The sequence below is a fragment of the Lactuca serriola genome, chromosome 9 (assembly GCF_051521515.1).
Source record: "Lactuca serriola cultivar US96UC23 chromosome 9, Lser_US96UC23_V15, whole genome shotgun sequence".
Taxonomy (NCBI): Eukaryota; Viridiplantae; Streptophyta; class Magnoliopsida; order Asterales; family Asteraceae; genus Lactuca; species Lactuca serriola.
The window spans coordinates 39,556,923-39,564,867 of record NC_136416.1 but is presented as its reverse complement, the minus strand read 5'-3'; the positions used below and the strand labels follow the sequence as shown (position 1 = coordinate 39,564,867).

The window sequence follows — 7,945 nt, the reverse complement described above, 5'->3', positions numbered from 1 at the left end:
AGCTTGGAGGAGGAGGAAAGACCTTGGAGGTGCAAGAAGGGACTATAGATCCGGGATTGTGAAGTCATTTCCGACCAATTGGAGGTAATAAGTTGTTGCTTGGACTCCCTTTGCACCTAGATCTATTCTTATGTGTGGGTTTTGGTCATTGTTGGTATGATATGTAACCAATTCGAATTGGAGGTCCAGATCTGAGGTTGCTACCTCAGATCCATGTTTGTTTTGGTCTTGAATCCCCTAAAGTATTAGCCCTTGGTATGTTGTAGAAGTATGTTTGCCATAAACCCTAGTTGAATGTGTTTTGAGCCTAGATCTCTTAATCTACACGTAAAGTTTGCCACTTTACGTGGGGGATAGGCCTTAGAAGTATGGATCTATGAGTTGGAAGATCTGTTTGGCTCGAAGAGCCACTGCATGGATTGAGGACTGAATAGACTCGGCGAGTCCTTCGAGTGGACTCGGCTAGTAGTTTGAAGATGAGGAGGAACTCGACGAGTGGGATGAACAGCTCGTCGAGTCGGATGAAGCTATGCATGAACTCGGCGAGTTGGAAGAACAACTCGGCGAGTCTGTTGAAGGTTGTCTTGGAATCGGCGAGTCTGTTTTGAACTCGGCGAGTCAGATCGCGAAACCCTAAACCCTTCGAGTTGGGTCTCGAATCAGTGAGTCGGGTGGTGACTCAGCGAGTTGGACAGGACAGGACTTGGAACTAGTTGGACTCGGCGAGTCATGGACTGAATCGGCGAGTCGAGTCGCGAATAAGAAAGACCCTGAGCATATGAACTCGGCGAGTCGGTAGGTAGACTCGGCGAGTAGGGTTGACCTGGAAGGTTGACTTTGACCAGGATTTTGACCTTGACTAGAGTGACCTAGTGACCTTTGGAGGTCAGTTGGACTAAGTGTTATATTGGCTTTTGAAGCTCGAAGAGCTAGTGGAGCAGCAGTTCGGAGTCAGAGGTTGGGTAGCAGTCAAAAGGATTAGCAGCATCAGTTCAGCAGTCTCAGGTGAGTTTCCTTCCAGTAGGGACGGATCTAAGGCCACAATGCCGGCCCGTTCAGTTAGCAGTAGTTTCCGGACTTCGGTCCGATGCAGTAGTTAGTATGTTTGATGCCTTCGTGGCTCAGACAGGATTTATGTGTTATGTGCTATGTGTTATGTGTTCCGGGCTACGGCCCGATGTAGTATGCAGTATATGTGTTCATGCTAGTTCCCAGTCAGTTTCCGGACTTCGGTCCGATGTAGGGGGCAAGGCCCTAGTTAGTCCGGACTTCGGTCCGATGCAGGGGACAAGGTCCCAGTCAGTTTCCGGACTTCGGTCCGATGTAGGGGGCAAGGCCCCAGTTAGTCCGGACTTCGGTCCGATGCAGGGGACAAGGTCCCAGTCAGTTTCCGGACTTCGGTCCGATGCAGGGGGCAAGGCCCCAGTTAGTCCGGACTTCGGTCCGATGCAGGGGACAAGGTCCCTGTCAGTTTCCGGACTTCTGTCCGATACAGGGGGCAAGGCCCCAGTTAGTCCGGACTTCGGTCCGATGCAGGGGACAAGGTCCCAGTCAGTTTTCAGACTTCGGTCCGATGCAGGGGGCAAGGCCCCAGTTAGTCCGGACATCGGTCCGATGCAGTGGGCAAGGCCCAGTATGTGCTTTATATGTTATTGCATGGTATGTGTTAGATTGGGGGAGCTCACTAAGCTTCGTGCTTACGGTTTTCAGTTTTGGTTTCAGGTACTCAGTTTTCAAAAGAGGAGCTTGGGAAGATTGCAGCGCACACACCATAGTCAGATAGCCTGGGAATGTTTGACTCTGATAATGATATTATGTTTTGAACCAATACTCGAGAAAATATGTTATGACTTGTGATACAGTTTTATAAATATGTTTTTAGTAATGTTTTTAAAGAAATTTTTGGGTCGTATTTTTTGGTCGTTTCAGCTAAGCTGGGGGCCATAACCCTAGGTCTTACAGACAAGTGCCAAGAGCCACCTCCTGGTCTTCCATGCAAGTATCAAAAAGACAACCGAAATACAATCTACTACTACTTAACTAACATTTCTTGCAGACAAGTGCTAAGAGCCGCCTCCTGGTCTTCCATACAAAATACCAAGGGTCACCCCTAGGTCTTCCTACCATACAGAAACCAGATGGGCCGACATTGGTGCCTTTGACCCATAGACAGTGAGGATACTCACCTCGAACGTAGGAAGCTCACTGAAAGAATTCCCTAGTTGCTGCCCTGATGACACCTCTGAACTAACAGATCAAAATAACACCCAATTAGGAATTGGAATCCATCCCAAGGCCCACCAACCATACTTAGGGTAAAATGACCATTTTACCCCTGACCCCAACATAAACAAAAACTGAGGCCCAACTCCAGTTACCAAGAAGGCACAAAACCAAAAGATCCACAATGGGCCACCAATGGCCAAATTTTCCAAATTGGGCCAAATACTATATGGGCCTTATCCTAGGCCCATATTTTCCTTAATTACAATACGGATTACCTCAAATAACCCTTGTGACAAACTTGATCAAAGGATAAAGTCAAAAGTCAAATTCAACAGCCTGAGTTAACCCAACTCGCCGAGTTTATCCTTCAACTCGTCGAGTTCATCTAACAATCCGCGAAGTCGATAAAAGTCGATTCAACTCGCCGAGTTTATCCATAAACTCACCGCGTTCGCCAGAAATCCATATCTTAATACATTAAGTCAACATTATTGATTCCAGGGACTCCATAACTTAGATCCTTGACCAATATGAGATCAAAAAGGGTAAAGTTTCCAACTTTACCCCTAGGAACCACCTAAAGGGGTCCAAACCCAAACCCTAAACTCAAAAGGGTGAGGGCTTAGCCAGTAAGCACTTAATCAACAAGGACAAAACCTAAAATGCAGATCTGACCCCATAAAGCTAGATGGCCATGTAAAGTTTCCATCTTTACGCATAAGCATGACTAATTTCAAAGCGTTTTCGATACAAAATAAAATATAAAAAATAAAAAAAGCTACAAATTTCAAATTGTTTTCATGTCTTCGTGTCAATATTTCCTTATTTTCTTCAATTTATCATTTTTACCTCTTCAATATTCACCACAATTTCTTCCAAATCTACAAGAAAAATTAGAAAAAAAATTGATTGATGCAAAAAACACTCATAAAAATACACATGCGATTTACATGTGATTAACAAATGAATCACATGCGATTCATATATGAATCACATTTACATATAGCATCATATGTGAATTACATTTGATTTTCATATAAATCACATGTGATTCATATGTTAATCATATGTGATTTACATGTGAATCATATGTCATTTACATGTGATTTACATGTGATTCACATTATTCACATGTCATTTACTTGTGAATCACATGTGATTTACATGTGAATCTCATGTAGATCCTAAACTTTTTCTAAATTGTTTAGAAATTGTTTACCTTCTCCTGTGAACATGGCATATCCTACTGCAATTGGTGAAAGTGTGTGATGAACAACCTAAAACCACCATTAAAAATTAGCATCAATAACATAAAAGGAATATACACCCAAAACTTCTAATATGACAAAACAATCTAGACTGAAATTTTATGGTAAATGATAGATATTTGTTTAAATTGGAAGTGATTTTTGTTTCCCTTTAGAGAGGACAGATTTGATTTGATGCAAGAAAAGGAAGTAGCATAATGTTTTAATGAATTTTTTCATCCTTAATCATTAACTTAAATATTCTAATCCACCCAAAGAAGGATATAGCCAAATGATCATTCCAAGGTCTGATAGGAAGTAGCCAACTGAAACCTGTGAAAAAGAAAAATATAATTGAAATACATTGCTCAAAGATTAAGAAACAACAACAAACATTTGACATTTGAATTGGCAAACACATCATAATAAGACTTAACAGATTGAAATTATTAAGACTTACTTACCCCTAAAGCAAATGTGGAGAGTGGTGAGCTCTTGAAAGTAACAGGACCCACAATATACTAATCAGAATAAAGATATGACCAGAACACAAAGTACAAATACATTGTTGTAATGAAGATGGCATGAACAGATGACATACCCCTGCAACAAATAAATAATAATATAATAACAACATAATCAAAACCAGACAATCAACAATGAACATACCTAATAACTAAACATAGATAGAATCAAAACAACATTCATCATTTTCATGTGAATCACATGTAATTTACATGTGAATCTCATGTAGAATGTGATTTAGCTCTGATATCCTTCCTGATACCTGTAAAAAACAGTTTATATGAGAAAATTAATCTAAGCACACATAAGAACAACTGAATTTACGTTGTTGAGGAAAGGTCAATATCAAGAGCAAATCTGAAAATGCTAGAAGAAATATAGGAAATTAGAAAATATTTTTTCATAATAGTTTTATCACAGAACGAGATATTAGTTTCTCAGATATATAGTTGGATTTATTAAAGCTCATCTAACCGTACCTGCAAAGCAGTTGCTGTTTCATAAACAATTTTAGGACTAACAGAGCTGCTCCTCTTCATAAATTCCAGAAAGTGGTTACAACTATCCATAAAAACCTATAAATCAGCCATAAAAATGGTCAAATAAGAGACAGAAACTAAGAGGAAGAAGTAAAGAAGAGAAAAATAGACCACAGGGTATGTGACTGGTTGACTCGATAAAGGAGAGAAAAATACATAAATGAATCGATTTTAGATTACCTTTAATGATTTAATCCATAACTTCTTGATATCATGACTAGAAAATCGATACAAAAGCTCTATCGACAATCGATTTTGAAGAATTGATTTTGTAGAAATCGATTCCCAGTTAGGCGTGTATTTGCGATCCATGAGATTAATCAGGTTTTTTTCGATTAATGATGAATTATCAATGGCTGATAGAAATGAGAGAGAGGTTGGATGATCTCCAGCGAAGAGAACGGTAGGTCGATGTATGAGTGGTCTTCTACAGACGTATGGATGAAGGAGAAGAGACAACACCTTTAATGGAGTCGAGATGATCGACAACAATGAATACAAGACCGTGTTGGTTGTTGATACAGGTAAGGGTGGGCATTGGAGGCAGAGGCGGGGGGAGGTGCCGATGGAATCAGGGAGGAGGTCGATGGACTCAATGAAGAATCAGGAAAAGGGAATGAGCAGTAGAAATAATTAGGGATCGATCTGATATGTTTATTTGGGGGATAATTTCTAAATCCCTAAAATGTCCTTATGTTATTTTTTTGAGATACCCTCCCGTGTTTTTTTCCACTTATTTACAAAAGTGCCATAAAAGATCTTAGCCTTTATTTTTTTTAATCCAAAGGTCCACTTGTAGTATGTATATCTTGGCTACGCCCTGTCTATTTACCTATATTTAGGGTTTTAGCGTGATTCAACTTCACCATTGCAACCATTTTTGAAATTGACATGATGGATTCCTATTACATTTGTTCTTCTCCCCTGACCTTCTTCCTTATTGTCGTGATGAAGATTAAGCAGGATCGACTATTGACAGGAGCAAGGTGCTCGACGACACAAGGACCAAAAGAAGAATTGGAGGCCCGTTTCCTTCATCCAATTTCAGGTTAAATATCAAACTTGCTTTTTCTTAATGTACAAGGCTAAATGCTTGTAATTTTTCTATTTGATAATTTTATTCATTTTATGTGCCTGATTGTTTTTCTTGCAAATTCTATTTGAAAACATAACTTCATTTTAATAGTTGTTGCAATTTTTCTCGATTATTGTTTTGTGGGTCTTCTTTTAACTTGTAACCCATCACAGATGCTTATTTTTTTTTATAATAAGGTTGAAATCCCAGGTAATCATCATAGATGTATTAGATTAGTCTAAGACACATATGTCAATGGCAATGTAGATTCTTGGATGGATTTGGGAAGAAGCGCGGTGATAGCAGAGGAAGCCATTATGGTACATATGGACAATGTAGAATATTGATGTACTGGTGGATGTGTTTCTTAGATTTAAAAACAAATTTCAAAAGAAGATGATCAACTATTTTTTTTCTTCTGATTTTGACCATATTAGATTTTGGTCCAACTCTTATATCTGCAAATTTTACAAATTTATAAAAAATACCCTTTGAATGTGCAGATTGTTGTGAGGTTATTGTTGATGATTCCTTTACTGGCGCGATGATCCACAGGTAACTTAATCAGAAACCCTAACATTTTCATCTTCTTTTTTATTCTGATGTGTGGTATGTTTCAAATCTTTTTCTATCTGTCTTTCTTTTTGGTTCCATGGACCTTCCTCTAATGCGCAATTCGAATCGAAAATGCCCTTTTCAACATGATGCTAAAATCATTCGAGTAAACTTAGATTTAAAAAAATACCCAGTCACCTAAATCCAATAAAAGATTATGGTAGTTTCAAGTTTCTTCCTAATCGTTATATTGATCGTCTATTCATACCAAAATGCTGTTAAATTACAGGTCCAAGCTACCTAATTGCATAACGAGGCTCTAAAAACAATAATCAAAGTTTTCAAGAATTGTGTTCGAGTCTATGTATTTGATTATATGTATATGGTTTTTAGTGTGTTCGTATATGAATATGTGTAATTATGGGTGTGTGTGATTGTATTTATTTGACCTATGTATGTGGTTGTTAATGGGATTTAAAAAAGTTCAAAAAAATAGAGAATTTTGTTAAAAGGTAGTGTTCAGTTGTTAGACTAAATGTCTCAAAGATACATTGATGCCTTATTTTTCTACCTGATTAAGAAAACCCTTCGGTTCACTCATTTATGCCCCAACCTGAGTCTCGATTGCATGGCCTCTCTCCAGGTAAACTAAAAAAATAGTCCAATAAAAATGTTTTTTTTTTAATTTATGTTTATGTGCTTTTTTACGAAGTATAACTTCATATGAATTACATCTATCATGTTGGTTTTCACTTCGTGTATGATATGGCTGCTCAGAGAAGACATGTAATAGCATTTTATTTTCACAAGACATTGGTTAAAGAAGTCACTAAAGATCCAGATGGTAATACACCTAACATTGATAATGGATATGGCGATCTTGCATCTGTTAACATATGTACTGGTACACAATTCTCAAAACATTTGATAAAATATGTCTCTTAAACAAGGGTAATTCTGCCATTTTACTTCCCCTTCCAAAGTATGTATTTTTTTCTTAACATGACCAAGAAGTGAATGTTGACATTTGTTTAATGCAAATATAACTTCAAGTTGTGAAAATCTAGCTTTTTTGTTGGTTGAAATGCTTAATGGAAACCACTGAATGTTTTTGGGGGAAATGTTCTGGAAGCATCAAATCAATAGCCAAGAACCTTGTAACACCCAAACTCAGGAAGGCCAAGAAAAGAAAGGAAACCCTAAGTTTAAGGGACGACTCGTCGAGTCCAAGGAGGAACTAGGCGAGTCTGAGCGGGATCCGGGTCAAGGAGTAAGTGACCGACTCGGCGAGTCGGCTAAGGAGACTGGGCGAGTCTGGTCTGAATGAGGAACACCCTAAATCCAGGACTTGGAGCCTATTTAAGCGTCTCATTCTCTTCCCTAGGGTTCCTTTACTGCCTCTCTAACCCAGAACACCAAACCCTAGCCGCCATATCCATTTTTGAGCTAATTATTGCCTTGAAGAGTGCATTAAAGCTTGGAGAAGGAAGAAGGATCTTGGAGGGGAGAGAAGGGGCTATAGATCCGGGATTGGGAAGACATTTATGAACATTTGGAGGTAATAAACTAGTTCTTGGACTCCTTTGCACCTAGATCTATGTGTGAGTTTTGGGCATTCTTGGCATGATGAGTAACCATTTCAAGCTAGAAGTTTAGATCTGAGGTTGCTACCTCAGGTCCATGCTTGTTTTGATCTAGAATCCCATAAAGTATCAGCTCTTGGTATGTGGGTGAAGCATGGTTGTCATAAACCCTAGTTTGGAGTGTTTTGATCCTAG

At 38.8% G+C, this 7,945-nt stretch overlaps 2 long non-coding RNA genes across 2 annotated transcripts; one reads left to right on the top strand and one right to left on the bottom strand.

Annotated features, from left to right (window-relative positions):
- Positions 1–2,956: 2,956 nt before the first annotated feature.
- LOC145075164 (uncharacterized) lies at positions 2,957–4,260 on the bottom strand. Its single transcript, XR_013692363.1, has 4 exons — positions 4,143–4,260; positions 3,938–4,076; positions 3,446–3,806; positions 2,957–3,107 (listed from the first exon to the last, which is right to left on the bottom strand). It is a non-coding gene; the product is annotated as an uncharacterized LOC145075164 (long non-coding RNA).
- A 1,132-nt stretch (positions 4,261–5,392) lies between these two features.
- LOC145074655 (uncharacterized) lies at positions 5,393–7,219 on the top strand. The gene is made up of 3 exons (XR_013691955.1): positions 5,393–5,585; positions 6,116–6,167; positions 6,457–7,219. It is a non-coding gene; the product is annotated as an uncharacterized LOC145074655 (long non-coding RNA).
- Positions 7,220–7,945: the final 726 nt, after the last annotated feature.